Raw genomic sequence first — 12,918 nt, 5'->3', positions numbered from 1 at the left:
CTTCAACATTTCTCCCCACCAAGGGGATAATGCCAGTGTATTGGCTGTGGTAGCACAAGTAAAGAATGGATGTGGCAATAGGGTTGTGTTGTCCATGCCTCTTTCCAGTCTGCTCACCAAATACCACAAATCCTTTCATTTTAAAATCCTCAGTTGTCTCACTTTGCACCAAAAGCAAGGGATCAGATCAACTCCATTTAGTTAAAGTCACCATGAGAAAATTATTTGCCCTTCTTTAGATGGGAGCACAGTGCACTCCAGACTCTAAAACAGAAACATTCCTCTTTGCTTTTATTCATCCCTCTTTCCCCCCAAAAAAACCCAAAAATCTCCCCTAAAATCACCAAACATATGAAGTTTAACAAAGACAAGTTCTGGATCCTGCACCTGGGATGGGGCAAGCCTGGATGTATGGAAGACTGGGGAACGAGACACTGGAGAGCAGGACCACTTACAGGGGGTCCTCATCGATGAGCCAGCAGTGCCCTGGTAGCCAGGAGGGCCAAGAATGTCTTGGGGTGCATCAGGGACAGCATCACCAGCTGGGCAAGGGAGGGATTGTCCCACTCTGCTCTGCACTGGGGCAGCCTCACCTCAAGTCCTGTGCTCAGCTTTGGGTGTCACAATATGAGAAAGATAGAAAGTTAATAGGGAGTGTCCAAAGGGTCTGAAGGGAAAGCTGTATGAAGAGAGACAGGTCACTTGGTTTGTTCAACCTGGAGAAGACTGAGGGGAGACCTCACTGTGTTCACAAGGGGAAGTGGAGGGACAGGTACCAATCTCTCCTCTCTGATGACCAGTGACAGCACCCAAGGGAATAGGCTGAAGATGAGTCAGGTTTACACTGGATATCAGGTGAAGGTTTTTCACCCAGAGACTTGTTGGAAGAAGCTTTTGGACAATGTTCTTGGGCACACATTGTGATTCTTAGGGCTGTCCTGTGCAGGGCCAGGAGTTGGCCTCAGTGATCCTTGTGGGTCCCTTCCAACTCAGGATATTCTATGATTCTATGATTTTGTAAAATTAAAACCCTGAATCTCTCTTTCTTCTGCAATATTTTCCTCTTTTTGAAGAACTTTTCAAACCTATGAGCTATTTCCCATCACCTGTGCTTCCTCATGTTGGCCAGTAATATGTTCTGCCTGTGTTGTATGTCAAAGGACTTTGTGAATTGCACACATCTTCCCCTCTCATGACTGCATCTGCCCACACAGTCCCCAGAAACACACACAGCAAATCACCTTGTGAAAGGGAGACCAAGTGGAAGAAACAGCTGTAATGAGTAGAAAATAGAACTTAGTGAGGAGGAAAAGGATGAAGCATGTCAGGGCCCTGGCACTGCATCTTGAGATGAATCTTAGCTCCCACAATTTCTCATCAGCTGCAGATGAGATATTTCTATAATAGGAGGGAGGGAGGGGAAATTCTAAAGTCCTCAAAAAGTTAAGAAAGCTATACTAGTATTACAATACTTGTTAAATAGTCATAAAATATTAGTATAGATGTTAAATGTAATTTTTAATATCAATGTTATAGTTAGTTACCTGTATATGCAATATAAATGCTGTCAAAGATTCAAATGATAGCTCCCATCACTAACAGAAAACTGAAGGGAATAAATCCAGATCTCAAACATGGAATCATTCATGCCAGACAGCAATATATATTTGTTATCACACTATCAAAGTATTCTAAGCACTGTAATGGCTACTTTTCTCCAGAAAAAGAGTTCCAGACATGATGTGAAGAAAAATCCATTGTAACAGGTTTCATTCTTTGAAAGAAGTGGGGGATTCTAATCTCTAACCTTTCTAAATTGGCTAAAACATGAAAAGCAGCTTCCACTTTTTAAACTATTTCAATGAAATGTAAAAATATATATTCCCAAAGAAAGATATTTTAAGCCATTCTCAAATCAACAGATCATTCTACATTAAGGTCTGAACTACCTGTATACTGCATGAGCCATACAGTTAATTACTGAATAAACTACAGCTTTGAATGATGATTACAACTGAGGCCATGGGCATGCACAGAGCAAGATCTTATAATCTGAAATTATCTTGATTGGGAAGCAGAGAAGTAGCTTTTCTCCTGATGTGGAAGTAAATTGTTTTACTAAGGCAGGAATGCACTGTTGCAGGGAAATTGGAAAAAAATAGCTAATGAAGACTCTCTCCAGAATGTCAATATCTGGGTTTTGAAAATATGGGACTCACATAGCCATTATCATATGAGTAATATAAATTGCATGATCCTGATATATATGTATTCCAATATAATTCCAAAAGAGCATAAAAGGTTGAATAACTAAATCATTAGAGCTGTGACTGCATGAATCCACAGATGACAAATTCACAATTCTGGACACTCATTTGATTTCTTAAGTGGGGGCATATGAAAAAAATACTCAATTGTTGGGTTGGGTTGAGAGAACTGAGGGAATAAACACTGCTAGAATAATTGCACACTGACACATTGAAAAGCAGGTACATGTTTGCCAAGACAGGCAGCTCCTAGGGATTATGCTTTTCTCAGAACAGCTATCAGCCTGCAGCATGTATCTGAGTTTACTAAAAGAGGTTTAAGAAAATATGTTGAACTGCAAACAAAAATAGTACCAAGTGCAGGCAGAGCTCAAACAGCTGCATTGCAGTAGATGTTTGCTTTGAACATCGTGACAGAACAGCATTCAACAAAACCATCCAGTGCGTGCACTCAAAAAGGATGCCAGGATGTTGCCAGTTCTTGTACTCCCACTTACTGGGATGACAAAGCCATGAACACAGTTGTCAGGAAGAAGGAATAAATGAGGAACTGTGCTGAGGTGCTTCGAACAAAGGAACATAAAGATTTCTGTGATCAGCTTACATGTCACTAGGCTGTAAGGGGGAAAACAGCACAGGGATGAGGGAAGGAACAGACTGATGAGAGCACTAGAGACACACACTGAAGGAGAAAGGATTGGCACTGCAGAGGGAAAAATCTCTGCACAGCACTGGAAAGAAACAATGAGGAATAGACTATAGAAGAATGTAGAAAAACTAAATAATATAAAAACAAACAAACGGTGAAAAGCTCGTAAGGTCTTTGGGTCAAAGTTTATCTCTTCCTATGTACCTTACTAAATATAAGACATAACTCTGGGGTTGCAGCTACATTTCTGACATGGGTGTTAAAGCAATTATGTTCCTCAGGGCCCCAGGATCTATCAAATCTCCTGACAGATGTCATTCACTAATGAAATGAAGTGTGCTGAAAAAGATTGCAACAGATCAGTTTGGTTCATTGTTTTTAAGTGAATTATATGAGCTCAGGCTAAAGCTTTTTCTGTGTTGAAAATTATCTGAGCTAATAGCTACATGTTATATAGAAGAGGTAGGCAGACTCCACAGCAGGACTTATTCAACCCAATTTTTTCCCATATAATTTCATTCAGCAACCTTCAAACTGTGGAATTACTCAAACCCCTTTGAAAATACCCCAAATCCTCACTGACAGCCTTCCACTCTTGTACATGTCTGCTTCAGCCTGCCTAATTCAGCATCTAGTCTCTAATTCACCACCCAAGTGTCAAGAGGATGCCAAATTAGTCATTCACCCACCAAAGTCTTGAGCAGAGACTGTTTTAACAGGTTTCATAATGTCCATAATTCACTCAGGACCAGACACTCTGTGAATGCTATTTGCATTGAAACGTGTCCCAGAGGGAAGCTTTCCAGCAACAGATCACCTTTGCAATGTGCAGAGCCTTCAGGGCAGGTACAACATGGTCCTAGAGCAATTACACAGCTTCTCACTCAGAAGTGGTGAATATACAAGCAAAAATGCCTGTACATTCAATTATAAGTATGTGTGCCTCTAATGTTTTATTGAATACAGCCTCTAAGCTAATTTTAAACCTAAAAATATCATATTCTCATTTGTTGATTTTTTAAAAATCCTATGTCATTTTTTTCTTAGAAGGACAGAAATGAGAAAAACTGATTTTAACTGAGAGCTGGGGTTTTTGGGAGTTCAACATCCTTAGTTTCTTTTTAAGAGATTCTGAATTCCCAGCTGATTTTTTCTGACCCATTAGCTTCTTAAAACTTAATGGACCTATTTTCTCATTTCCTTTTCTTCTTACTCCTGTCCACTTAGTTAATGTTTTTAACACCTGATTAATTTCAGCCAAACCAATATACTCCTTATCGTTTATATGTTGATTTTAATGGTTTCTTCAATGCTCTTGCAAATGTCTTCATTTTTACCTGCCTCTAGTTTTTCATGAAGATACTTTACTTGCTTCTTTTTTCACTAAGTTGTCACATCATGCTTAATCATACTTTCTCCATTATCATCACCCACAAGTTTTGACTCAGAAATTAAAGTTATTCTATTAAATAGACTATTTCAATCCCTGATGGGTAGACACTTCATTCTCATGACTTTTCTCATGCATATGTATATTATTTCAGTACAGACCTCTATTATTATTGTTATATTGTTTCTCTGTAATATTGTTCCATCCTCATACTATTTTTTTACAATAAATGCCATTATCTCCTCTTTATTTACTGAGCAATGGGGCCTTTATTTTAACTCTGTGTCTGAGGTTGACTGTAATTTTCTTTACTTACTCATTTTCTGATCTCTAAGGCATTTAACTCAAATCTTCAGCCTTTCTTTGACTGCTTGAAGGCAATCTCAATTCTTCCCAAAACCTGAGAAGTTTACTAATTTAGAAAGATACAGAGCTCTTTTATACGATATTTGAATCTCAAATTTCCTGATCTTTTCTTTCTTTCCTTAATTAAATCCCAGACATCACCTTCAAATCAGTTTCTGGGCTTCTTATTTTCATTTGTCTTCAGCTCAGTTTCCTTCATTCATTGTATCTCATAGTTTAGTCTGAGAATTGGACATCTTAATTATAGACCTACTTTTGTTTTCACAAAATTTAAAGAGAACTGACACATGTCAGTTCAATCTCGGGATGTTTTGTATTATCAGAACTTTTTTCACATTTTCAGTGCTTACCACACTATCTCTTGATACAAATTTATGTACAACCATATGTTCAGCAGTGAGTTATTAGACAATAGAGGGAAGCCAGAAGAACATGTGACTACAGACAGACAACTATCTATCTAGTAAACTCCACTTTCATTGGCAATTAAGATCTAGCATCTAACTCTAAATAAGGAAAACACAAACACACCCTAAATAACAGTATAAAATAATAACCACATCCCAACTAAAAATATATAACATTTTTGCACCAATTAAATATATTTCCAAGAGTATATGATACTAATGAACCCACCTCTTCTTATCATTTATCCCAATACACTGATATCCCAGTATCAGTAGTGATGACAGCAGTAGTAATCAGTAGTAATTAACAGCCATGACTCCAGTACATCACAGCTACCCTTCTTTAAAGCTAACAGGGTGCAGGTTTATTCCCCATTCTGAAGCATTTATATTATTGATATTCCACTTTTTACTGTCACATATGGCTTCAATTAATTCGTCTGCAACTTTTGCTTCTTTGGCATCACATCTACCTTGCTCTGCAGCCCATTCCATCATTGCACAGCTGAAATATTTATTCAGAAAGTTGTGCAGGTGGAGGGCTGGCAAAAAGGGAAGAGCAGGACCTTTTAGCTGCACCATCAAAAAAAAAAGATAGAATTTAACTGGAATTGCCTCAGTGAAACACAGTTTGGATCTCACCAATTGCTCTACATTTTACATACTAATTCAACAAGGTAAAGCTGAACTGCAGCACAGTTAAAAGCTAAAACAATATTAAGAACATCATAGTCTAAGAGAAGCTTTTGTAAAAACTACATTTTTATTTAAAAAAGATAATATTTTGATCATTTTACATGCAAATGTAGCTTTTTTTTTTTTTTTTTACCTAAGAAAAATGAAGATATAGACCAGAATTTTGAATGGGATTAGAAAAAAACTAGGCAGATAAACTGTCAGTCACCAAATTACTCTATGTGACAAAGATTGTTGCAGGAGACCTTATAACAAAGATGCAAACTCTTAACAAATACAAGGAGTTATATTCACAAAAATATGATTCAAAATAATAATTTTAAAGACCCACACTTGATTAATTGTTTTCCTGAATATAGGAAACACATCTTATTTTTCTTGAAGTATGGACCATAACAGATCAGCTAATCTAGACACAAGGCAGGACCAACAGTATTGAAATATATCTGATGCAGGTTTTTTAAAAAGAAAAAGCAATAACTGAGACTCAAAAAAACACCATAGACACTCTTGTGCTTGAATCCAATAGCAGCTAGAAGATTTTTCCCAATGTCAAAGGTATCCCTTATTGCTTGAGTATCAACTCATGAGCTTGAGTTGCTGGACAAAATGCAGAAGACTTCTGCACATCTTCTGTGTACAGATAATCAAGAGAGAGCATAAAGTCAGCAAGATGGAAACACACAATTAAAATCACTGAAATACACAGTGGAGTTGAATTAGTGAAGTGGGACCAGTATTGTCATCCAGTGACTGTCTCTGTTTTTCCCCAGACACAGAGACACTGACCATCTTCTCAGTTTTAAAGCATGACATAAATAAATTTCCAGGAAAAAACACTCCCTGGTGGACATGGGTCAACAAGCACTGGGCTGTTTGACACCACCAGCAAAGAACCATGAATCCCATGATAGCTGATAAATCTGAAGGGGTGCAGGAATTTAGGTCAGAGTAGGAATCTACTTTCAGTTCTGCCCTGCAAGTAAATTGTTTACTATCTCTATATCTCTCCAGTGATACTCCCTTCACATTTCAAGTTTTCATCAGGTGTTTGACTTCACTTACTTGTTCTTAGCTGTTTAAAGGCCTCCAACAAGGATGTTTAACAAGGACTGACTAAACCAGCAGTTGCAATTCCTGACATGAAAAAAGGTAAGGAGCATATTTTCCTGTACTAGCTTGAAGTCAAGAGAGCATTTAGGGGTTGCTTTTTTTATCCCTTACAATTTCCTGTTTGAGGATCATAGAAGCTATTCACTTTATGTAATTGTTTCCTTAAATTGCTGTTTTTAATTTGCATAATGTATCATTTAAGTAAAGGTAAAGAAGCATTTCATCTTGATAATTTCTGCCACAGCTGAGATTGCAAAATTGCTTCTTGTTAGAAGGAAATTTTTAAAAAGTGCAATCACTGCAAGTTTCCAGATGGCATCTAACATATTTTCCAGTCTGCTGCACTAGTGTGTTATAGATATGCTTGCTATTCAGTTCAAGCTAGAAAACATTTTCTTCAGCTGAGGTAGGTCTTTTGGCCCCACTTTTTCATATTGCATCACATTCTTTGATAATTTCCTGATTTGTTAGATCCATAGTTCTAAACATTTTCTGGTATATAAAAATTTCTCTATAAGTTTGACTTGCCAAGACACTCTATTTCTCCATTGCTAATTTCTTTGCTATTAAATCTGATTAACTCTTTTCTATAGCCTTATCTAAGAATGCCATAATTTAGCCAAAATGCCATTCTACATTTATTAGTAACTTCTCCTTACTTCAATTCTCTTCTATTATTAATAGCAAGTACTGATACATGCAGAGTATCCTATACCTCAGACATACCCATAGGTTAAAATCCTCAACACATAAACTTCTCCTAATTTTCATGCCTGATAATTCTCTGGAATTAGCCTTTAAATATAGTGCTGCTGGAAATATCAATTATATTGAATAGTGCAGGTTAAAATCTGACAATTGATCTATAAATATGCATTGTTTGTGTATGTTTAGTCCCACATTCACCTGAGCTTTTGACTCAGTCAAGTATATGAGATTTATGTTTCTGTAAAATCGCTACTTACATGCCTCAACTTTGATTCAGTGTGCCAATACCAGACATTCAAGTAATTAAATAAAATTAAATTAAAAAAAAAAAACCAAAAAAAAACAAAAAACAATCCTTTACAGATGATAAAGAACATATAGATCATTGTGGCTTAAACAATCCTATTGCTTAAGATTGCAAATCAGACCCAGTGCCTGACAGAGAGAAAAAAAACCTCTGAGTTACCCCCAAGCTCTTCACCTGGGTCAGGAATCATTCCTGTGTACCTGAACTCTCCCATTCTCCCTTTGCACTTCAAGGCAAGCAGGGTACATATCCTTATTGCATCTGCAGTACAGGGTCATAGACCTGTGCAGACAGTCAGCAAAATAAAACAAGATTTGTCCTTGATTCAATCATCTTCCTTTTCTTGCATTTAGAATGCTATATTTCTCTATCTCTCTATCATTTGCAAGTCTGCAATCTGGTGCAACCCCTCACTTGAAATTCTTTCATTAGATCAAGAGTATTAAAATGGGGCATGCATATCCTTACTTGGTGGCTATATTAAACTGTCTTTTTCCATAAGAACTGGACAAAATTTGCAAGGTTTTAGTTGAAAATTTGAAAATCTTTGTTTTCTTGACTTGAAAACTTAGGTGTTTTAAGGATTTCTTTTTCCATCACTTGTTTTCAAGCTTATTTTTAACAAAAATGTATAATATCATCTTCTATGACATCTCTCTTGGTCAAAGGTCTATGACACATTTCAGCTTCAAAGAGTTCCAGTGCTTCCTTTATGTTTAATGCCTATAACATGGACTCAAGTGATCTGCAAGATCTGCAAGAAGGCAGCAAAATCAGCCACCAGCATTCAGTCAGGACTGTTCACTGCCAGACCTGAAAGACTACAAAGAGTGCAGAGTTTATCTAGATTATGCGCACATCAGCCATGTGGTTAATGATTCATGAAGCTATCACCATATCTCAGTCTGGGTGGAATATGCTGTGGGATGTCTCAAGAGGATTGTTTGTACAGCACTGCTTGGATGTGGTCAGAGGCTGTGAAGTTCATGTGACAGCACCAGCAAGATCATCTGAGATGTCTGGAACATTAAATAGCTCTATCTCAAACTGAAGGACTGTGTAAGGCTTTCCTAGAGAATCAAAAGCATTTGTAAAGGACCAAATTGTAATAATGCATGCAATTTCATTTTGAAATCAGGGATTAATGGCACAATGCCAGTATTGGTAGTTAAACTTGACCTGCAGCAAGGATTATTATAACCCTGTGGGGTACTCCTCTGCAACTGCTTTTAAAAATCTTACTTCCAACAAAAAAGTTTGCTGCACAGCTCTGTGGCCTTTTAAGGAACACAAGGACTCTTCTCCACCCCACTGCAGCCTGGTGCACCTATGCTACAAGGTTAAACCTGCCCAGGAGTGTGCCTGCTGTTTAGGCCAGCTGGAACTGAATAGAGTGATGTCATTTACTCCTCTTGCCCTCCATGTATTCGGAAAGTTCCCATCAGGAACTCCCACTTGTGTCCAGAAACCACTTGGTTTCCTGATGCAAACTAAAACCACCCCAAATACCAGCTGGGTGCTTAACTTCTAGCATGGACATAGTCAAGAAGAAACAAAATTAAAAATTAAATAAAATTGTCTTTCACAGAATCATCAAGGTTGGAAGAGACCTTCAAGATATTCTAGTTCAACCCTCAACCCAGCACCACCATAATCACCACTAAACCACAACCCAAGTGTCACAATCAGCTGCCTCTTGGGCAACTCCTGTTACAGTGACTCCACCACCTACCTGGGGCACTTATTTCAATATCCAACCACTCTTTCAATTGGAAATTTTTTAATATCTAATCTGAACCTCCCCTAGAGCAACTTAACATCATTTCCTCTTATCTTTTCATTTGAGATCTGGCAAAAACCAATCCCCACCTCACTACAATCTCCTGCCATTCCTCACAGGACATGTGCTCCAGACCCCTCACCCCTCCATTGATTGTTTCTAGACTCACTCCAGCACCTCAATGTCTTTCTTGCAGTGAGAGGCCCAGAACCAGACACAGAACTTGAAGTGTGGCCTTACCACTGCCAAGCACAGTGGGACAATCACTGTCCTGCTCCTGCTGGCCACACTATTGCAGACACAGGCCAGGGGCCATTGGCCTTCTTGGCCACCTGGGCACACTCTGGCTCATGCTCAGCTGCTGTCACCAGCACCCCCAGGTCCTTTCCTGCTGGGCAGCTTTCAGCCACTCTTCCCCCACCCTGTAGCACAGCAGGACCCAAGGGCAGGACCTGACACTTTGCCTTGTTGAATCTCACACTACTGGTCTGAGCCCATTCATCCAGTCTGTCCAGATCCCTCTGCAGAGCCTTCTTGCCCTTCAGCAGATCAACACTCCTACCCAATTTAGTGCTGTTTGTCAATTTACTGAGAATGCTCTCAATCCCCTCATCCAAATCATCACTGAATATATTCTACAGATCCAGCCAAAACACACATCCCTGAGGAGCAATGCTAGCAACCAACTGCTGGCTGGATGTAACATCATTCACCACCACCTCTGGGCACAGCAATCCAGTTTTCCACACAGTGAGGAGTTTCAGTGTCCAAGCCAGGACTGCAGAGTATAGCTACTGCACTGGGGGATGCCAGCAAATGCTCCTAAATTATTATATAGCTTATATAAGTATATAAGTTATTTCTCTTCTACTGTTGGTATCTCAGAGGTTTATCTAGTTGCCTGAACAATTTATTAATAAAGTGATTTGTGACAAAATTAACATAAACAAATTGTTCTTGCATTTATTCATAACTCAGAAAACTCTTCATAAATGTTATTTACTTCACAGACAGTTTCAGACTGATTAACTAGAGCATCCTTCTTCAGGAGAGCACTTGAGCATGTCCTCAAGTTCCACTGAATTCAATTATTAGGTTAGTTGAGGGAATCAGTTATAAAGAGAGATTGGGGTGGAACACTGGACAAAGAAAAGCAAGAACTAAATAGCCAAGAAGGAGAGAAACAGAATATAGGACAAAGCCTAAACAAAAACAAAACAAACAAAACCAAGCAAAGAAAAGGGTGAAAAACCCAAAGTTTGAGAATAAATCCGGTGGCCTTGTGCCACTGTACTTCAGCTGTTGTTGGAATCTGTACCTGGCTCTCCAGTAGTTTCAGCACACACAGAGTAGAACATGTCTTCTGTGCTCCTCTTGTGAGTTTCCTCATAAGCCTTGGAAAATTCTTTATTTTACAAAACTTTTCCTACAAAACTCTTTAAATACACATTAGTAACACAGCTCAAAGATATTTGTAACCTGAGTTAAGTACTTGTGATTTCTTCCAAATTTAAAGACATTAATGTAATGTGTTAACTAAATAGTGAAAAAAACCTAAATAATGGTTACAGGCAAATGCAACAACAATGTATTTGCAAGGACATAATGAATACCCATGGGAAAAAAACCATGACAATGAATTAAGCACATGATTTAAGTAATGATTTGGTCGATTTGCTCCATTTAGCACACCTACTACTATGTAATAGAAGTAAGAGATGTTCACACTATATAATTTACTCAATGAATTTGACTTTCATGTGAATAAAAAAACAATAGATCAAGGTGCATGACAAAAAAATGCTCAAGCTCATTCCCTCTGCTCTCACTTTAAGCACCTGCAACCTATCACTGCCACAGGTAATTTCTTCCCATATGACTGAACCAGACCAGAGAATGTGCAGGGATAGAGGCTGGATAGTAACTTCTCTGTTCTAATTTGAAGTTCAGTACATGTTCCTACATGATTTTAAACATTTTTTCAAGACTTGCATGGCATACTTGTTCAAGAAAAAGACATGAAAACAGTGATCCCTTAGGTAACAAAGTTTTATATTGTTCAAATTATGCCAATATTACCTGAGAATAGAGTTGTCTTTTCGTCCCATCCATTATCCAGCTTACTTCCCTATTACCTGCCTTTCTCTCCACTTCCCCATTCCTAGAAAAAACTGCAGGCAGAAAGGCCTTTGCCATGGTATCAGTATGACATAGCATCTGCTTGGATTTAAGTTCAAACTTTACTATAGGTGTGGATGTTGGACTTCAGCACCTAAAACACTGTGCTGGTTTTAGCCCAGGGTTTGCAATCCAGAGGTTGAAAGGAGAGGCCGTTGATTTCTCCCCTCTGGAAGGCTGTTTGTTTTCCTCCTCTGGAATTCCTGGCTCCTTATCATATGTTTATCTGAGAGTTAGGGTGTCTCAGAAAGGTATTTCAAAGATAAGGATGCTAAAGAGGAACTGTCTGGAGGTGGCTCAAAGGAAAACTGAGAGACAGTATATCCTAACCTTTTCCTCAACCACTTCTTTGGGCTTCACTCAGGTTTACAATGAGATATGTTTTCTCCTGGCTAAAAACTCTGGGTGGGTTGCTGTTAACAGCTTTTTTTTTTTTTTCCACCAAACTTTGCAGGTCTCATGTTTCTAGCACACCTTCTCAATTTTTCCCTCTGATGAGAGCATATTTCTTCCTTACTGGTAGCATTTATATGCTTTGGTTTTGCATTCCAACAGAGAAAGCAGTCAATGCCTAAGCACTTAAAAGGCATATCCAGCACACTAACAGTAATTTTAATATGCAGGTTTTGATATACCTACTTACCCAGCTTTGCCCACAGATACCTCAGATAGAGAACTGAGAAATCCATTGGAGATAAGCTCTTTCCAGACCTTTCTCAGCATGCAGACACATGTATTTCTAACAGATTTCAGAATATACTAAACCAACTCCCCTCTACATCACCATTTGCAATATCAAACTGATGGCCATTTTTCATGTGATTCTATTCATATCCCAGTAAAGACTAATTTCTTGTATTTTAGAATGCAGATTATTGATAACAACGTATGGATAAGGGCAAGATAAAACATGCATTATGTAAGAACTGATTGAAAAAGACCAGACAGATGCCATGATATGTGAGTGGTCACAAGTTTGATAACTAAATACATTCAGAAACAAAAACATTGACATCTTAATCTAGATGAATGTGAAAATTATCAAAGCCCAAGGTGT

This window comes from Oenanthe melanoleuca, chromosome 4 (assembly GCF_029582105.1).
Source record: "Oenanthe melanoleuca isolate GR-GAL-2019-014 chromosome 4, OMel1.0, whole genome shotgun sequence".
In the NCBI taxonomy this organism is placed as follows: Eukaryota; Metazoa; Chordata; class Aves; order Passeriformes; family Muscicapidae; genus Oenanthe; species Oenanthe melanoleuca.
The sequence above is the reverse complement of the archived record's forward strand: the minus strand, read 5'-3'. Positions refer to the sequence as shown.